This window comes from Giraffa tippelskirchi, chromosome X (genome assembly GCF_054371585.1).
Source record: "Giraffa tippelskirchi isolate mGirTip1 chromosome X, T2T-mGirTip1v1.2.pri, whole genome shotgun sequence".
Taxonomy (NCBI): Eukaryota; Metazoa; Chordata; class Mammalia; order Artiodactyla; family Giraffidae; genus Giraffa; species Giraffa tippelskirchi.
The window spans coordinates 141,688,783-141,710,167 of record NC_137289.1 but is presented as its reverse complement, the minus strand read 5'-3'; the positions used below and the strand labels follow the sequence as shown (position 1 = coordinate 141,710,167).

At 42.1% G+C, this 21,385-nt stretch overlaps 1 protein-coding gene across 1 annotated transcript in view; it reads right to left on the bottom strand.

Moving 5' to 3' along the window:
• PIR (pirin) overlaps window positions 1-21,385 on the bottom strand; it is a 215,981-nt gene that overhangs the window by 145,315 nt on the left and 49,281 nt on the right. Inside the window, exons 3-4 of the mRNA XM_081564115.1 lie at window positions 12,678-12,807; window positions 3,052-3,144 (exon numbers count right to left, since the gene is read on the bottom strand). The gene's annotated coding sequence lies outside the window, so the exon portion shown is untranslated. The remainder of the gene's footprint in view (window positions 1-3,051; window positions 3,145-12,677; window positions 12,808-21,385) is intronic.

Below are 21,385 nucleotides of genomic sequence, written 5' to 3'. Positions count from 1 at the left end.
ACATAAATGAATCTTTTTCATCAAAAAAAAAAAAAATACATGCAGAGTACATCATGAGAAACGCTGGGATGGATGAACCACAAGCTGGAATCAAGACTGCCGGGAGAAATATCAATAACCTCAGATATGCAGATGACACCACCCTTATGGCAGAAAGTGAAGAAGAACTGAAGAGCCTCTTGATAAAAGTGAAAGAAGAGAGTGAAAAAGTTGGCTTAAAACTCAACATTCAGAAAACTAACATCATGGCATCTTGTCCCATCACTTCATGGCAAATAGATGTGTAAACAGTGGGAACCAGTGAAAGACTTTGTTTTCTTGGGCTCCAAAATCACTGCAGATGGTGACTGCAGCCATGAAATTAAAAGATGCTTGCTCCTTGAAAGAAAAAGTATGACCTACCTAGACAGCATATTAAAAAGCAGAGACATTACTTTGCCAACAAAGGTCTGTCTAGTCAAAGCTATGGTTTTTCCAGGAGTCATGCATGGATATGAGAGCTGGACTATAAAGAAAGCTGAGCACTGAAGAATTGATGCTTTTGAACTGTGGTGTTGGAGAAGACTCTTGAGAGTCCCTTGCACTGCAAGGAGATCCAACCAGTCCATCCTAAAGGAAATCAGTCCTGAATATTCATTGGAAGGACTAATGCTGAAGCTGAAACTCCAATACTTTGGCCACCTGATGCGAAGAAATGACTCATTGGAAAAGACTCTGATGGTGGGAAAGATTGAAGGCAAGAGGAGAAGGGGACGACAGAGGATGAGATGGTCGGATGGAATCACTGACTCAATGGACGTGAGTTTGAGTAAACTCCAGGAGTTGGTGATGGACAGGGAGGCCTGGAATGCTGCAGTCCATGGGGTTGCAGAGTCAGACACGACTGAGCGACTGAACTGAACTGATGTTCTACTAAGTTGCCATGATCATGGAGTGAGCCAACACTGAACCATTGCTCTGGGGGAAATACAAGGTTAGGTTCCCACAAGCCTCCAGTCACAATCAAGAATCAATACATAACCTTCTGTTATGTGTGCTTATGTTTAAAGACACCTTATTGACTATACATTGTTGACTGATTAACACTGAACTCAGGGCCAACACACTACATCTCAGGCCTGAGGAAGCTTCTCCAACATATACTTTCTCCAAAAGGCACCTTACAGCCATCTTGCGCTTAGGAACACTGAACAGCACTTCATTATGCCTGGGGGCATTTAAAACAGCAAGGTCACCAACAAAAAGCACAAAATGTGGCATTAAACTGGCCTCAGGAAGGACACTTGTTTGCAGTAGGAGAGTTGAAGCAAGAAGGCAGAACATTGTCTTGTTCACCCTCAGCTGGGAGCACGTGCATATCCACAAATGATGGTGCAAACATCACAGCTATAAATAAATTTAGTGAGTAGGTGAATTCGCTGATCCAGAATCCACAGATGATGATTGCCTGTAATAACAAATACACTTTTATGGAAAATTCTTAATCAGAAGAGTCAAATACCAATATTCTACCACTGAACCCTTTCCCAGAGTAGTTTAACATTGAGCACCTTACAACTTATAAACTGTCATTTAGAAAGGAAATTAAATCTCCTTTCCATAATGGATAAGAAAGTGATGGGTTTCATCATTCATTTTATTTAATGTATTTATCATCTTCAGCAAAATCCATCTCTTTTTATTATTCAATTAAATTCAGCCAAGCAAGACAGAATCTCCACCAGGAGAACATGGAGATGGGCAGGATGATATGAAATAAAGAAACTTACAATCCTCTTGGGTGCTGGAGGGGAGGTTCAGAAAATTCATTTTAATACAAGTGGAATATGATCAAGGCCACCATAAAGATCTAACATGTATGAGACTGGAAAAAATCCAATGCTATGGAGGCCAAATGAAGGAAAAAGGGTATCCCCTCTTGGGACTGTCTGGAAAATATGAAGGAGATAGTAAGATCTGAAAAGATCTTGAAGGATTAGTAAAAAGGCAGCTGGAGCTGTGGGATGGGGTGTTGAGAATGTCTTGATACCAGAAGCAGAAGACCACAGTAGGGAGACCTGCTCTGGGATCTGGGTCAGAACTCAGCATGCATGTAGGGGAGGAGGAAGGCATGGTTTCCATTATTGCTGTAAAGCAAGGCACAGTGGCCCTGAAGTGATCACAGAGAAGAGAAGTGGAAGGCAAATGGCTAAGTGAGGAAGGGAAATCCATCCAAATAATCCTTCATACTGTTTTCAGAAGCTTCTAGGTTTATTCTATTTTCACACTGCAGTAGTTAACTCTTTCACCTCCTTAACTAGACAACATCCTAGATGTAAGCTTCCCTGGTGGCTCAGCTGGTAAAGATTCTGCCTGCAATGCGGGAGACCTGGTTCAATCCCTGGGTTAGGAAGATCCCTTGAAGAAGGGAATGGCTACCCACTCCAGTATTCTGGCCTGAAGAATTCCATGGACTGTATAGTCCATGGGGTTGCAAAGAGTTGGACATAACTGAGTGACTTTCACTTTCAAGCAGCAGTCATGCCTCATTCTTCCTGCCTCATTCTTCCTTAGCTTCCCTCCCTCTGCCTCTGTCCTCTCTCCCTAATACATACATACATACACACACACACACTCCCCAACATACAAAAGATGACCTGAACCATGGCTTCATGTCACCACGCATCAATAAATATTTATTCATTCATTCAGTAATGGGCTTGACAAACACACTAAGCCCTGGTCTGTTTTCCTCAGGGAGGAGGTGACTAAACTTTGTTAGGAACTGTCCCTACATTTTCCCTGCAATACATGTGTCGGGAAGATTCCCTGGAGAAGGGAATGGCAACTCACTCCAGTATTCTTGCCTGGAGAATTCCATGGACAATATAAAATAGATATTACTAATAAAATTCTACTAACAGCCAGTCTATAGCCAGGAACTTATAAATTAACTTTGGCCTATTATTTATTGCTTCTAAATTTGAATTTTCTGTTATAAGAGAGTATTAATTTTAAGAACAGAGGTAAATTTTAAAATACACACTTTTGCAGTCAAATTGTTTTACTTACTGTTTCAAAACCTCGGTGTGGGTGATCAGGAAATCCACCTGGTCTACCACCTTTAAATTCATCAAATAGTAAAAATGGATCCAGATTTTTCAACTGAAATAAAAATAAAACCCAGCAGATTAGATGTGCCTTTTAAGTCACACTACTTGGGGCTACGTTCATAAACAGATCTAATGAACCTCATTAAAAACGACTTGGCTAATAAGCAACTTTTTGCAATACAAAATGCTTTCAGGAAAGAACTCCTTACACACACACACACACACACACACACACACACAGATTCACTAAGTTAAACAGTTGACATTTTATGAGAAGTGGACAAATGATTCATGATTGTCTAAGATCTAAGTAGTCAAGCACAAACAAGATACAGTCCAAAAAGATTCATAATCTCATGGGGGAAAACACTAGAACATCAATTACTGTGCTATGATGATAAATGCTCTAGAGGAAGTTAACATATAGAAGTGGGGAGACATTAGGGCAGGTTCAACCAGGAAGGTGTCACTTGAGCTGAGTCTTGAAGTACATATATGTAGAAGTTAATTAAGAAGAAGCAGGAGAAGGAAGAATATTCTAAATAAAAGAGCAGAGAAGCAGCTTGGTAAGACTGAAAACCTGTGAGGAAACTACTCTTGTGAAGCAAAAAATGCACATGGAACTATGATGAGAGATGGGCTGAGCACAGAGGTCAAATCATAAAGGAGTTTGGGTTTTATCCTGAAGGTGATGGGTTTAATCAGGTTGAGATGGTAAGATCTAGAAAGACCATTCTAGCATATATGTGGAAGATGGTCTGGAAAAGGAAGAGATGGGAGGCAAAGAGTATTTAGAAGGTGCTTTCAACAGTCTAAGCTCAGTTGGTAAAGAATCTGCCTGCAACACGGGAGACCTGGGTTCGATCCCTGGGTTGGGAAGATCCCCTGGAGAAGGGAAAGGCTACCCACTCCAGTATTCTGGCCTGGACTATACAGTCCATGGGGTCGCAAAGAGTCGGACATGACTGAGCGACATTCACTTTCACTTTTCAACAGTCTGGGCAACAACAAAGGCCGTGTCTAAGGCAATGGCAGTAGTGATGAAGAATGGGAAAAAGGAAGAGCATTAGATCACTTCCAAATTTCTAGCTATGGGGCCTGGGAGGGTGGTAAGGCCATCCAGAAATACAAGAAACATAACAGAAGAAGGAGCCTTGAAGTAGGCATGGTGACTTCACTCTAGGTCATGTTGAGTTTGAGTTATGTATATAAATGATATATATATAAACAGTACTATGAATATTCAGTGTCTAGTATATTGTGCAAAAACTAGACAGCAAATGAAAATAAATCTTGAGCCCAAGTGAGAGGCAAAAGCAGAGCTGGCTGTCATCACATCTTTATGGTCACCTTGGTTATCCTTGACCATTTGCTATTCTACACAAATTTTAGAAAACATCTACAAACAAAAATGTTGGACTTTTGGTTGGAACTCCTTTGAATGTATGGATCAATTTAGGAAGAAATGATATTTATGTAGTATTGAGTTTTCCTATTCATAAACATGATTACTTCCATTTATTTAGGTCTTTGAAATGTCTTTCAATAGGATTTATCATTTTCTCCATACAGATTTTGCATATATGAAGCTTTTTTCTGACTAACATATATTTTATGGTATTATAAATAATACATTTGATATATTTGACACATATTAGTTTCAGATGTACAAGGTAATGATTTGATATTTGTAAATACTGTGAAATGATCACACACTACCATCTGTCCCTATAAAAAAGTACAAAAAAATGAATATTTTTTAACAGTCTGCTGCTAGAGATCAAAAATGTGAATAGAAGGACTTCCCTGGTGGTCTAGTGTTTACGACTTCATGCTTCTACCGCAGGAGACACAGGTTTAATTCCTTGTCAGGAAACTAAGATCCTACATGCCATATGGCATGGCAAAAAATAAAATAAAAAAAATTTTAAAAAGAAGTGTGACTAGAAAGGCGATTTTGAACACTGCTAAGCTCTTGATCTTAATAATTCATCTGTAGCTTCTGTTGGACTTTCTTTGCAGACATTCATATCACCAGTATATATTTTTTGTTTTATTTATTTTTATTTTAATTGGAGGTTAATTACTTTACAATATTGTGGTGGTTTTCGCCATACGTTCACATGAATCAGCCATGGGTGTATATGTGTTCCCCATCCTGACCCTCCCTCTCACCTCCCTCCCCATCCCATCCCTCAGGGTCATCCCAGCGCACCAGCCCTGAGCACCCTGTCTCATGCAACGAACCTGGACTGGCGATCTATTTCACATATGATAATATACATGTTTCAATGCTATTCTCTCAAATCATCCCATCCTCGCCTTCCCCCACAGAGTCCAAAAGTCTGTTCTTTACATCTGTGTCTCTTTTGCTGTCTCGCATATAGGGTCATCGTTACCGTCTTTCTAAATTCCATATATATGCGTTAATATACTGTATTGGTGTTTTTCTTTCTGACTTACTTTGCTCTGTATAATAGGCTCCAGTTTCGTCCACCTCATTAGAACTGATTCAAATGCATTCTTTTTAATAGCTGAGTAATATTCCATTGTGTATATGTACCACTGCTTTCTTATCCATTTGTCTGCCGATGGACATCTAGGTTGCGTCCATGTCCTGGCTATTGTAAACAGTACTGCGATGAACATTTCACCAGTATATTTTATCAATAAGCTTTTGGTCACAAAGTATTGGGTTGGCCAAAAAGTTCTTTTGGTGTTTTCCACACCATCTTACCACTCAGTTCAGTTCAGTGGCTCGGTCGTGTCCGACTCTTTGCAACCCCATGGTCTAATATGCCAGGCTTCCCTGTCCATCACCAACTCCTGGAGCTTGCTCAAACTCATGTCCATCCAGTTGGTGATGCCATTCAACCATCTTATCCTCTGCTGTCCCCTTCTCCTCCTGACTTCAATCTTTCCCAGCATCAGGGTCTTTTCCAATGAGTCAGTTCTTCACATCGGGTGGCCAAAATATTGCAGCTTCAGCATCAGTTCTTCCAATGAGTATTCAGTACTGATTTCCTTTAGGATTGACTGGTTGGAGAGATTCTTCAACACCACAGTTCAAAAGCATCAATTCTTCGGCACTCAGCTTTCTTTACGGTCCAACTCTCACATCCATAAATGACCATGGGAAAAACCATAGCTTTGACTAGACAGACCTTTGTTGGCAAAGTAATGTCTCCGCTTTTTAATAATGCTGTCTAGGTTGGTCATAGCTTTTCTTCCAGGGATCAAGCATCTTTTAATTTCACAGCTGCAGTCACCATCTGCAGTGATTTTGGAGCCCAAGAAAATAAAAGTCTCTCATTGTTTCCATTGTTTCCCCATCTATTTGCCATGAAGTGATGGGACCAGATACCATGATCTTAGCTTTTTGAACGTTGAGTTTTAAGCCAACTTTTTCACTCTGCTCTTTCACTTTCATCAAGAGGCTCTTTAGTTCTTCGCTTTCTGCCATAAGGGTGGTGTCATCTGCATACATGAGGTTGTTGATATTTCTCCCTTCAATCTTGATTCCAGCTTGTGCTTCATCCAGCCTGGCATTTTGCATGACATACTCTGCATATAAGTTAAATAAGCAAAGTGACAATATACAGCCTTGATGTACTCCTTTCCCAATCTGAAACCAGTCTGTTGTTGAATGTCTGGTTCTAACTGTTGCTTCTTGACCTCCATACAGATTTCTCAAGAGGCAGGTAAGGTGGTCTGGTATTCCCATTTCTCTAAGAATTTTCCAGAATTTGTGGTGATCCACACAGTCAAAGGGTTTGACATAGTCAATAAAGCAGAAGTAGATATTTTTCTGGAACTCTCTTGCTTTTTCGACGATCCAACAGATGTTGGCAATTTGATCTCTGATTCCTCTGCCTTTTATAAATCCAGCTTGAACATCTGGAAGTTCTCAGAAGATCTTACCACTACAACTCACTGAAGGCTCAGGTGACCATTAGCATTTTTTCAGTTCAGTTCAGTTGCTCAGTCGTGTCTAACTCTTTGCAACTCCATGGACTGCAGCACACCAGGCTTCCCTGCCCATCATCAACTCCCAGAACTTGCTCAGACTCATGTCTATCAAGTCGGTGATGCCATCCAACCATCTCATCCTCCGTTGTCCCCTTCTCCTTCTGCCTTCAATCTTTCTCAGTATCAGGGTCTTGTCCAATGAGTCAGTTCTTCGCATTAGGTGGCCAAAGTATTGTAGCTTCAGCTTGAGCGTCAGTCCCTCCAATTAATATTCAGGACGATTTCCTTTAGGATTGACTGGTTTGATCTCTTTGCAGTCTAAAGAAGTATGTACATTTTTTAAGACACAATACTACTGCACACTTAGTAGACTAAGTGTGTATAAACCTAAGTAATTTCTATAGGCACTGAGAAACCAAGATAATTGTGTGACCTCCTTTATTGCAATATTTGCTTTATTGCAATGGTGTGGAACTGAACCCCCAACATCCCTGAGGTATGCCTGCATGAGAGTGGCTCAAGGAAAATCACATCAGAAAGGACTGCCTGGCAGAAAGAGGAGTGGGGCATAGAAGCAAATGCAGATGAGTGATGGGTTTCCTTCCTGTTGGGAGCACACCCGCCAACATCATGATATACAATCATTCCAATTATAGCCTGGCTACCCTGTCCATACACAGTATAATGGATGGTACCAGTTAGCCTAGTTCCATCTCTTGTTCACCATTCATCACCAAAACAATATTATAAACTCCTCTACCTCCATATTTACAGCAACAAGGAACGTGTCACCTAGAGCCACTAATATTAAACACTGTTGTAAATTCTACCCTTCAATAGCTCTGTGCTCTAGTTTTTTAATGAGATTTTATTTTCCACTGATACAGTCTTGGTGCAAAGAGTTTGAAAAGTAACCACCTTGAAGTAAGAGTGATGTTTTCCTTCTCTGCTGATGGGAGGGCTGGGGTCCATCTTTTGGCAAGTTGGCAGTGTGTGGAGGGCTAACAAGTATGGTAGCAATCTAAATGTTTAGAAGTAGGGCCAGCATCAGCAAAACGTCTACAAAATAATAAACACTGGAAAGGGTGTAGAGAAAAGGGAACCCTTCTACACTGTTGGAGGGAATGTAAATTGATACTATGGAGAACAGTGTGGAGGTTCCTTAGAAAACTAAAGATAGAGCTAACATATGATCCAGCTATCTCCTAGAAATATATATGGACAAAACTACAATCCAAAAAGATACATGCAACCCTATGTTCATTGTAGCACTATTCACAATAGCCAAGACATGGAAACAACCTAAATGTCCATCAACAGAGAAATGGATAAAGAAGATGTGGTATAGACACACACACACAAATACATACAATGGAGTATCACTCAGCCATAAAAAAGAATGAAATAATGCCATTTGCAACAACATGAATGGACCTAGAAATAATCATACTAAGTGAAATAAGTCGGAAAGAAAGAAAAATACTGTATGGTATCACTTAAATGTGGAATCGAAAATATGACACAAATGAACTTATCTACAAAACAAAAACAGAATCATGTACATTGAGAACAGACTGGTGGCTGCTGACAGAGAATGGGCTGGGGGAGAAATGGAGGAAGAGGTTCGGGTTAGCAGATATAAGCTTTTATATATAGGATGGATAAACAACAAGGTCCTCCTGTATAGCACAGGGAACTATATTCAATATCCTATGATAAATTATAATGGAAAAGAATATTAAAAAAGAATGTATATGTATGTATGTAAAAGTCTGTCCAGTCAAGGCTATGGTTTTTCCAGTGGTCATGTATGGATGTGAGAGTTTGACGGTGAAGAAAGCTGAGCGCCGCAGAATTGATGCTTTTGAATTGTGGTGTTGGAGAAGACTCTTGAGAGTCCCTTGGACTGCAAGGAGATCCAATCAATCCATCCTAAAGGAGATCAATCCTGGGTGTTCATTGGAAGGACTGATGTTGAAGCTGAAACTCCAATACTTTGGCCACCTCATGCGAAGAGTTGACTCATTGGAAAAGATCCTAATGCTGGGTAGGATTGGGGGCAGGAGGAGAAGGGGACGACAGAGGATGAGATGGTTGGATGGCATCACTGACTCGATGGACATGGGTTTGGGTAGACTCTGGGAGTTGGTGATGGACAGGGAGGCCGGGAGTGCTGCAATTCACGGGGTCGCAAAGAGTTGGACATGACTGAGCGACTGAACTGAACTGATATATATGTATAACTGAATCACTTTGCTGTATAAGAGTACTTAACACAATATTGTAAGTCAACTATATGTCAATAAAAATTTTTCAAATATTTAAACAAAAAATAAAGTTGGGCTAGGAATAAGAGAATAATGAGAATAATGGTATGCTCATACACTGGACTATATCATAACTACTTAAATGGTATTTATGAAGAATTTATAACAATGTGGGACGTGCTTGGCTACCCTGTTAATGAAAAACTAAGGACACAAAATTGTTTATGCTGTACAACTAAAACATATAACTAAACAGAGGTAAAAGAAAACACTCTGTCTTAATAGTGATTAAACCAGGGTGAGCAGTAGGAATGATTCTTATTCACTTGTTTTTCCTTAGAGTAGAGACACACCTGGAGCATGGTAGACCCTTTGAATTAGTAGAATGTGGGGTTCTCTAAAGCACAGGTTTTTCAGCCAGGGACTTTTAACTGGGTAAATTCTGTATTTTATATATATCTATCCATAGATAGAATTCAGAGTGACTGTAAACTTGGCTGGGAACAAAAAACACATCATTATTTTTACTAACTTCTAACTGAATTTTTTTTTCTTCTCAATTTTTTTTGTAGTAAAACAAACATAACATGAAATTTACCATTTTAACCATTTTAAAGCATACAGTTCAGTGGCATTAAGTACACTCACACTGCTGTGCAACAAGTCACCACCATCCATCTCCAGACTGAAATGTAACATTTCCTTTAATTATGAATGCAGTCAAAGAATCACAGTAAATTACCAGGACCTGTGACTTAGTCACCAATAGAAATCAAAGCTCTTTTCATATCACATCACAGTTGCTGCAGGTACTGAACTATGTTCATGCTCCTCAAAGCTTTGAAATTAAGTAGTTATGAGAACTGCCACTACATCTTCTTACTGAATGTTACTAGAGTTATTTAAGTTACTAATTACAAATTTGTTTTTGCAATATTTTGCTAACCATATTTCAACACAAAGATTTTCCTTTGTGTGTAATCCCATGTATTTTATACATTTTAAAAACATTATTCTGAGAAGGAATTTATAAAACAACATTCTGAGAGTGAACTGATGGATTTCAGCAGACTACTAAAGGGGTTCATTAAGACCAGAAAAATTAAGAACCCCTCAGCAGATGTGTTTCTGACAGATGGAATAATTTAAGTATTAGCTACCTTCAACATACAATAATGGGTTTACTGACAGGTGTTTGAGTTCTTCTGCTGGCAATGTGGCCTCGAAGAATATGACACCACATCCATCTGCATCTTCCCAACATCCACTGTGCATTTAGCCCTTAGAATAATCTTGTTTGCCTGTATCCCTTTGAAAAACAATATTTGACAGACCTCAAAAGACATTCTCAGATGAACAGGAAGCTAATGGTGGGAAGAGTATAAGAATATTAGAGCAGAATTTAAGAAGAGGAACAAACCAGCCTCACTTTTCAAAAATAATTCATTTCCCTAATATGCTGCTGCTGCTGCTAAGTTGCTTCAGTCACGTCCGACGCTGTGTGACCCCATAGATGGCAGCCCATCAGGCTCCGCTGTCCCTGGGATTCTCCAGGCAAGAATACTGGAGTGTATTGCCATTTCCTTCTCCAGTGCATGAAAGGGAAAAGTGAAAGTGAAGTCGCTCAGTCGTGTCGACTCTTAGCGACCCCATGGACTGTAGCCTACCAGGCTCCTCCGTCCATGGGATTTTCCAGGCAAGAGTACTGGAGTGGGGTGCCATTGCCTTCTCCGTTCCCTAATATACTTCTCCTTTATTCAAAAAATATTTTGGGGAGATGCTCAACATCACTAAGTAGTAAAATGCAAATCAAAACCACATGGAGTATCACCTCACACCTGTCAGGATGGCTATTATTAAAAAAAAACAAGAAATGACAAGTGTTGGTGAGGATGTGTAGAAAGGGGGACCTTGCTACACTGCTGGTTAGAATGGAAATTGGTACAGCCACTATGGAGAACAGTATGGCAGTTTCACAAAGAATTAAAAGTATAACTACCATGTCATCCAGCAATTCTACTTCTGGGTATTTATCCAAAGAACATGAAAATACTAACTTGAAAAGCTGTATGCATCCCTATGTTCATTGCTGCATCATTTACAATAATCATGGAAAGAACCTAAGTGTTCAATGACAGATAAATGGATAAAGAAAATGTGGTGTATATGGAATACAATGGGATATTATTCTACTATAAAAAAAGAATGAAATCTTGCTGTGTGCAACAACATGGGTGGACCTTGAGGTCATTATGCTCAGTGAAATAAGTTAGACAAATACTGTATGATCTCATTTATATGTGGAATTCAAAATCAAACAAAAAAAACAAGCTCATGGATGCAGAGAATAGATTGGAGGTCGCCAGATGTAGGGGGTGGGGGTGACAGAAATGGATAAAGGGGGTCAAAAGGTACAAACTTTCAGTTATAAAATAAATGAGTCATGGGGAGGTAATGTACATCACAGTACTGAGCACAGTCAATACTGTATTACATATTTGAAAGTTGCTAAGAGAGTAAATCTTAAAAGTTCTCATCACAAGAAAAATATTATGGTGACAGATGTTAACTAGACTTGTGATAATTTTGCAATATATACAAATACTGAAGCATTGTGTTGTTCACCTGAAACTAATATTGTATGTCAATTATACCTCAATAAAAAGAATTCTGCTTTTGGAATCTGGAGCTGGGCACTATATTCCACGGATTAGAATCACCATTTCATTTTTTTGCACGTAAGATTTTCTTTTCTCCAAGTCCCACGTCTCCCCAAATTTTCAAATAAAACTGCTAATGTTGAAAGATGTCTGCCTGACCTACAATCACCCTCTCTGAGGGAAGCCCCCACTTAGCCCCACCAAGAGATCCAAAGAGTCTGGTCTCAGTCATCTCTCTAAGAACTCAAAATGCCTGGCAAATGGCTGACTGCCCCAGGGTAGAGACCTGACCCAAGAGGAGGCAATGGGATTCTCTCCTAGGAATGTAGGGTTGGGCCCCAGCATCTGCCTCTGTGCTCTGACTGGAAGGCGTGTGAACCCGGGGGATCTAGCAGGTGTGTCTGGGCACGTGGAGGCTGATAGATCAACTCAAGACAGGATGTGGGTGTTCAGAGAGGGGCACCAACGTTTCAGTCGGGATCACTGGAGCCACAGTACAGAAATCCCCTTGGGGTGGGCCTGGTCCCAAGGAGACTCCAACTGCTAAGTTTAGAGTTGGTTCCTAAGGTGCCCCACAGGGCAGCTCATGATTGTCTCATGCCCTCTCTTCCCAAGCTTACCCTCAGGGTACCACCAGTCCCTTCTGCCAAAAAAAAAAAAGGCATGAAAGAGGCACCCAACCAGCATACCTCGGGTCTTCGATGCTTCTGTGGACCTGCGCTCCAACTCCTTCCGACTGCTCCCGGCTGAGCACTGAGAGGGTAACCTTCTTGGATGACATCGTGTCCAAGGTTAAAAAGCGAGTGTTCTGAGACTGAACTGTATAGGATGCAGGGTAAGAGAAGGGACAACAAAACAGGGAAGTCATCAAGGAGGGACCGACCACCCACAAACTATAAAATATAGGATATGAAATTCACCCCACACCCCGCCCCAAATATTGCACTGGCCAAAAAGTTCATTTGGGGTTTTCTGCAAGATATTACAGAAAACCCCAAATGAACTTTTTGGCCAGCCCAATATTAACAGCTATAATTTTTTAATTGCTTACTCTGCACAAGACCTGGGCTAGATGCTTTCAAACAACACTAATGATGGTGGACGCCTGTGAGTGCTAAGGAGGTTCCCAGCACCCTACTAACGATTTACAATGGTTACCTGGTGTAGTCCTAGGACCACCTTTGACCACAGTCAGTAATAACAGCTGCTGGGCAATTACTTAGAACCTCTAATGAGCACTTTACCTGCTTCACCTGGTTGAAATCTCTGCCCCTACCTCTACCTCACGTTGCCCTAGAAGGGAGCTGCTACCATGAGCTAAGAGAGATCTGTGTATCTCTTATCTGAATGTGCAAGGATCTTGGCACTGAAAGGGATCTTTGAGGGTCATCAAATTCAAAGATTCATCTACCCCTGAAGTTCAGGGTCAACTTAAGTGGCAAGAAATCTTTGAAGCTTTTTCTGAAGTCTTCCAGAGCACAGAAGAGCACAGGAAACTCACGGAGGAGGTGCCCTTGACCATGCAATCTGTATTCTACTCAGGATCCCCAATTCAAAAGCGCTTCCTCTTTGTCAGTCTAAAGTCTACTCCAGGGCATATCACAAAACAAGTATAATTAATCCATTTTCCACTTCAAATGCTTGCAGACAATACACGCAATCCCTAAAGCTCTTCTGCAAATGACATATAACCCACTCCTTCCAAGTTTCCCACTCAAACCAAGATAGATGTTTTAGCAAGAAGCACACTCTGGAGCCACACAGTCTGGGTCTGCCATCCCACGTTCACCACGTATCAGCTGTGTGATCTGAGGCCAACTGCTAAGCCTCCCTGTTCCTCAGTTTTTCCACCTGTGAATAGGAGTAATAAGACAGCGTAGATTCTGCAAAGGAGTGTAATCAGTGTTCTAAGAATGTGAGCTGCTGCTACTCAGAGCACTCTGCACGGCAAAACCCTCCAGCCAGTCAAGGCTCACTCTAAATGTGCCCTCCCCTGGGCTGCCACCTTTAGTGAACTCAATCCTCCACCTATGAGCATCTAGAAAGTATTTTACGTCCACCCCCCGCCCCCAATTTGGACTATTTCTGGATCTTTCCAGACTTCCAATTAAATTCTATGCACGTGCACCACTGACGAGGTACTTACCAGATCTTAGTGCTCTGCAGAAAGAAAAGTCGTCTGCGACTTGCACCAAACTGCAGAGGACTACTTAAGCATCTCTGGCCATCTCCCTAGGAGACTCCCCTGGGAGTCTAAAGCGGGCCAAAGAGGGCGGGGTCCGCCCCGCCTGGCCCCGCGGGCGCCAGGTACTCGAGCCCGGTGAAGGGCAGCTACCGCAGCCCCGTGCGGCGGCGGCTGCGGCGTGGGGCGTGGAGAGGGTGGGCTCGGAGGGCGCCCCGCGGCTGCCTCACCATGACTCAGCGCTTCGCTGCCAATGGCCGCAAGGAGGCTGGAGGTGGGAGTCCAAGGATCTCGGAGGCCCTGGGCAAGGGCGATACTCCTTAATTGACAGCCCGCCGCCACGGGGATCCCTTCGCCCCGCCCCCGCCACAGCTCCGCCACAGCCTACCCGGCTGCCCTTGTGATGGGCGGGCAGGGAAATGTCACTAGGAGACAGGCGCCCTGGGCCCTAGGAGGGGTGGATGGGCCTAGCAGGTGCTGTGTTCAGGCCAAAGGTCCCGTTTTTGCCTGCAGTCGGCTACCTCCATCACTTCTTGGGCCTTGTGTGACCTCGGGCAGGTAGCTCAGCCTCTCTGTGCCTCAAGTGCCTCCATTGTAAAACGGGCGTGGTGACGATAACACAAGCTGATGGGGTTGTGATGAGAATTAAAGGAGCTGGGCAGGCCCTAGTTCAGTTCAGTTCAGTCGCTCAGTCGTGTCCGACTCTTTGCAACCCCATGAATTGCAGCACGCCAGGCCTTCCTGTCCATCACCAACTCCCAGAGTCTACCCAAACCCATGTCCATCGAGTCAGTGATGCCATCCAACCATCTCATCCTCTGTCGTCCCCTTCTCCTCCTGCCCCCAATCCTACCCAGCATTAGGGTCTTTTCCAATGAGTCAACTCTTTGCATGAGGAGGCCAAAGTATTGGAGTTTCAGCTTCAACATCAGTCCTTCCAATGAACACCCAGGACTGATCTCCTTTAGGATGGACTGGTTGGATCTCCTTGCAGTCCAAGGGACTCTCAAGAGTCTTCTCCAACGCCACAGTTCAAAAGCATCAACTCTGCGGCGCTCAGTTTTCTTCACCCTCCAACTCTCACATCCATACATGACCACTGGAAAAACCATAGCCTTGACTAGACGGACCTTTGTTGGCAAAGTAATGTCTCTGCTTTTAAATATGCTATCTAGGTTGGTCATAACCTTCCTTCCAAGGGGTAAGCGTCTTTTAATTTCATGGCTGCAGTCACCATCAGCAGTGATTCTGGAGCCCAAAAAAATAAAGTCTGACACTGTTTCCACTGTTTCCCCATCTATTTCCCATGAAGTGATGGGACCGGATGCCATGATCTTAGTTTTCTGAACGTTGAGCTTTAAGCCAACTTTTTCACTCTCCTCTTTCACTTTCATCAAGAGGCTCTTTAGTTCTTCACTTTCTGCCATAAGGGTGGTGTCATCTGCATATCTGAGGTTATTGATATTTCTCCCGGCAATCTTGATTCCAGCTTGTGTTTCTTCCAGCCCAGCGTTTCTCATGATGTACTCTGCATATAAGTTAAATAAGCAGGGTGACAATATACAGCCTTGACGTACTCTTTTTTCTATTTGGAACCAGTCTATTGTTCCATGTCCAGTTCTAACTGTTGCTTCCTGACCTGCATACAGGTTTCTCAAGAGACAGGTCAGATGGTCTGGTATTCCCATCTCTTTCAGAATTTTCCACAGTTTATTGTGATCCACACAGTCAAAGGCTTTGGAATAGTCAATAAAGCAGAAATAGATGTTTTTCTGGAACTCTCTTGCTTTTTCGATGATCCAGCGGATGTTGGCAATTTGATCTCTGGTTCCTCTGCCTTTTCTAAATCCAGCTTGAACATCTGGAAGTTCACAGTTCACAAATTGCTGAAGCCTGGCTTGTAGAATTTTCAGCATTACTTTACTAGCGTGTGAGATGAGTGCAATTGTGCGGTAGTTTGAGCATTCTTTGGCATTGCCTTTCTTTGGGATTGGAATAAAAACTGAACTTTTCCAGTCCTGTGGCCACTGCTGAGTTTTCCAGATTTGCTGGCATATCGAGTGCAGCACTTTCACAGCATCATCTTTCATGATTTGAAATAGCTCAGTTGGAATTCATCACCTCCACTAGCTTTGTTCATAGTGATGCTTTCTAAGGCCCACTTGACTTCACATTCCAGGATGTCTGGCTCTAGGTGAGTGATCACACCATCGTGATTATCTGGGTCGTGAAGATCTTTTTTGTACAGTTCTTCTGTGTATTCTTGCCACCTCTTCTTAATATCTTCTGCTTCTGTTAGGTCCATACCATTTCTGTCCTTTATCGAGCCTATCTTTGTATGAAATGTTCCTTTGGTATCTCTAACCTTCTTGAAGAGATCTGTAGTCTTTCCCAATCTGTTGTTTTCCTCTATTTCTTTGCATTGATTGCTGAGGAAGGCTTTCTTATCTCTCCTTGCTATTCTTTGGAACTCTGCATTCAGATGGGAATATCTTTCCTATTCTCCTTTGCTTTTCACTTCTCTTCTTTTCCCAGCTATCTGTAAGGCCTCCTCAGACAGCCATTTTGCTTTTTTGCATTTCTTTTCCATGGGGATGGTCTTGATCCCTGTCTCCTGTACAATGTCACGAACCTCTGTCCATAGTTCATCAGGCATTCTGTCTATCAGATCTAGTCCCTTAAATCTATTTGTCACTTCCACTGTATACCCATAAGGGATTTGATCTAGGTCATACCTGAATGGACTAGTGGTTTTCCTTACTTTCTTCAATTTAAGTCTGAATTTGGCAATAAGCAGTTCATGATCGGAGCCACAGTCTGCTCCGGGTCTTGTTTTTGCTGACTGTATAGAGCTTCTCCATCTTTGGCTGCAAAGAATATAATCAATCTGATTTCGGTGTTGACCATCTGGTGATGTCCATGTGTAGAGTCTTCTCTTGTGTTGTTGGAAGAGGGTGTTTGCTATGACCAGTGTGTTCTCTTGGCAAAACTCTATTAGCCTTTGCCCTGCTTCATTCTGTACTCCAAGGCCAAATTTGCCTGTTACGCCAGGTGTTTCCTGACTTCCTACTTTTGCATTCCAGTCCCCTACAATGAAAAGGACATCTTTTTTGGGCGTTAGTTCTAGAAGGTCTTGTAGGTCTTCATAGAACCGTTCAAGTTCAGCTTCTTCAGCGTTACTGGTCGGGGCATAGACTTGGATTACTGTGATATTGAATGGTTTGCCTTGGAAACGAACAGAGATCATTCTATCGTTTTTGAGATTGCATACAACTACTGCATTTCGGACTCTTTTGTTGACCATGATGGCTACTCCATTTCTTCTAAGGGATTCTTGCCCACAGTAGTAGATATAATGGTCATCTGAGTTAAATTCACCCATTCCAGTCCATCTTAGTTCGCTGATTCCTAGAATGTCAACGTTCACTCTTGCTATCTCCTGTTTGACCACTTCCAATTTGCCTTGATTCATGGACCTAACATTCCAGGTTCCTATGCAATACTGCTCTTTACAGCATCGGACTTTGCTTCTATCACCAGTCACATCCACAGCTGGGTATCAATTTTGCTTTGGCTCCACCCCATCATTCTTTCTGGCCACTGCTCAATTATCGCTTACATCAATAAGTTGCCGGCTGTTCGCCCTTTACGGGGCGATGCGGAGTCGCAGAAGCCTCTACGGATTTCTATTCTGTAAACAGCAGAAAGCTCATTGCCTGCTTTTGAAGAAGGAAGGTGCCAGATAGTAAATATTTTCGACTTTGCACGTGTTCTCTGAGGTGGCTGAGGCAGTTGGCCTTTGTAGCAACAAGCCAGCCAGAGACAGCATGTAAAATAAGTGGGTGTGGCTGCATTTCAATAAAACTTTAATTACAGCTGCTGACATTTGAATTTCATGGTATTTTCACTTATTAAGTGTTACTCGTCTCTTGATTTTTTATTTCAAGCACTTAAAAGTGTAAAAACCATTGTTGAGCTCACAGGCTCTAAAAAACAAGGTAGTGGGCTACACTTCACTGCAGGCCTAGTTTAGGGACCTGCTCTAAGAGAACAGTCATGTAGAGGAAGGGCTTTTCCCCAGATTACTTATATGTCAGTGTCTGTGGGGCTCAAATCACCACCTTACTTCGATGAGTCAAAGCTAAATGAGATAATATACAAGAACATTAAAAGTGCCATGAAATAATCTTGCTGCTCGTCTTCATAGTATACTTAACCTTTGCAACTGTCTCCAAAGAAAACAGAAGCATGGACTCTCTGTCTGGCACTTGGCAGTCTTGGTAAATACTTCTGCATTCCCTACCAAATAGTTCAACGTGTAGCCAATTGCCTGAGCCTGAAACCCAAGCCATCATTTGTCCACCTTGAAATCCTGTGGATTCTGCTCCTATTATCTCTTAAATATGTCCAGTGCTTCCCACCATCCATCTTCTCTGGTAGTGAAACCATTCTCCAAGTCACAGGGAAATGAACTAACAGCCTAAAACCTTCCTTGCCCTCAAGAGAAAATCCTGTGATGTCTTTAACCCAGCCTCACCCTCAGCATGCTGATACTTGCTCAAGGATAAACATACACACACAGAGGTGGCCCCTCTTTCCCTTATGCTGAACTTTTTAAGGCTCTCAAATGTGCATTCACTGTTTTGTCAACTTGCTGTGCCTCTGCCTGGAACTTTCTTTCTCCTTGATCTGGCTCATCACCATTCATCTTTTAGCTCTCAGTTTCCACATCACTCCCTCTAGGAAACCTTGTCTGTCTGTCCTCTCAAATCGGGGTGAAATGTTTGACCGGGTAAGCATGACGACTATACATTGTTATCACAATTACACATTGTTGATCAATCATTGTTTCTCCTCCTTTGGAAGAGTCTATTTTCCTAAGATGGTTCCAACAGTATCTCCCACATACACATCTTCTTCTTCAGTGTGACCTTGACACTCACCCCACCATCACAAGTGGAGTTCACTTCTCCTCCTCCTAAGTCTAGGCAGGGCCTGTGGCTGCTTTGACCGATGGAATACACTGGAAGGGACAGTGCCAGTTTTAGGTGTGGCTCTGAAGTAGCCTGGCAGCTTCTGCTTCCTGCCTTCTGGAAGTCAGTTGCCTTGTAAAAGGAGTGATGACTCTGAGACCAGCATTCTGGAAGAAGCCCACACCATGTGGAGGAGTGGTCTTGGGAGAAGAAACGCCATGTGAGGAAGGACACAGAAGCCAAGGACACTGTGGTGCCAGATATATAGACAAGCCATCTGGGAAGTGGCTCTTCCAGGCCCAGCTGCCATCACTGACTCCGTATGTCTAAGACATTAACACTTAACTGCATTCTTCCCAACTTCCAGACCCACAGACTTGTGAGCAGATAAACATGGTTGTTTAAAGCCACTCAGTTTCCAGATCATTTGTTTTGTGATGACAGATAACTGGAAAATATGCTTTGATGCAAGAGAAGAGATGTGGTGGATTTTCAAAGCTCTCCGGAGTAAAGAAAGACTTCTACAAATATTTACCCTTTCAGAAAGCGAATCTGTTCATCTAAATGTTACTACCATGGCAAGCAGCCATCCAGTAAGATAAAAATGTATTAAACTAGACTTGAGAGATGAAATGTTGTGTCCCACTGGGCAGAACAGTAACCTCTGAAGCACAGGGGTCCTTAAAATTTCCTCAGTTACACGTGACATTGAGAAGGATGGCTTCCTGATACAAGAAAACAGGAGAAGATGGATGCGCTCTACATTTTTACACGCTTCCATATTGGACTTGTCATACTCTTGAGGATGCTTTCAGTTTACCACATTTTTCCAAGCTTCCCCTGGGACTCAGAATCCCCTCCACCTCTGAAACTGAAACAGGCAGAAGAGCTTCCTTTCTTTCTTAACTTTGAGAAGGCAGTCACAGGGAGAAGCTAATTCAAAAGCATGCATTGTCAGGGCAAAGCAGAGAAGTCTACTTGTAGGCTGTTGCACAGAGAAAAAAAAAAAGTAGACCTGAAAAACTAGAAGACTTAAAATGAGGAAAAACAAGCGTGGTGGCAGGGCAGTGGTGGGGGGCACAAATTTTTACAAATGGAATATGCAGCATGTAACATTTCACTGTAACAGGGCCTGCTTTTAAGATGAGAAATATGACTTCGTACATGGAGCTGTGAGCACTTTTCACACTGTCATTTGCCATCCAGTCAGCGATGCTGAGCAGGCAGCTGGATATATGAGTGTGTAGGTATGCCATAAGTTGCTAAATGATTCCAGACAGCACCATTATCTATCTTTGAGGACACCCACATTATCAATGTATTTTACGCAATCATTTTTCCTTTTTCATTCAAAACTCTTCTCAAAAATATACCTTACAGAAATATGTGGACATCTTAGACATTTCATCATTTGCCATTTTTTCTCCTTTAAGCAGTCAACTCAAAAAATCTTTCTTAAACAAAATCTTTTTTTGAAGACTGGTCAGGTTTTGGTAATTTGCCTTAAAGCACAGTCGCTGCTGTTCATTAAATGACAAATCTCTCTAGAATATTCCATATTAGGGATTCAGACTCTCTGACTCCAGGAAATGGCTCCAAGTCAGGGACTGATTATTTTGTAAGTATTTGTTTATGAAGGACATAGATATGCTCATGGTCGAGGACATTCAAAAATATCCAGGAAAGATGTGTACACTTGACTCCCATTTCCACCCTCGTGAGAGCAATCTGCATGGACAGTCTGGTCCATGAGCCAGGGTTCTGACCTAGACGCTACATGTGATCAACCACTGAAACTCATAACTGCCTTTCCCGTGGGTTTCTGGCAGTGTGCCAGACAGGAACAGCTTATGACCCTCTCTTTTCAGCCACAGAACTTTCCTAGAATTCACCACAGGCAAAACATTCTCAGCCCTGAAAGGCTGATTCATCTCTGAACTAAGGAAATGGAGAAATTTAGGTGAATGATTCCCCTGATACTTAACTCAGTTATCTCGAAAACCTTTCTCAGTTTTCAGCTCATATAATGCCGTGTCTTCTGACCAAATGAAGGCTGCTTTCAAGATTACAGTGTTGGAGTTAAAATAAAAGGCTAGTTTGAATTAATCTTCAGTTACATACTCTGAAGTGTTTACAGATAAAGTTTGCTAATGTTTGCAACTTACTTTAAATGCAGCAAAAAATAACAGTAACAGTAGTAGTGGGGAAAAAGTGAAAATGAAAGTTGCTCAGTTGTGTCTGA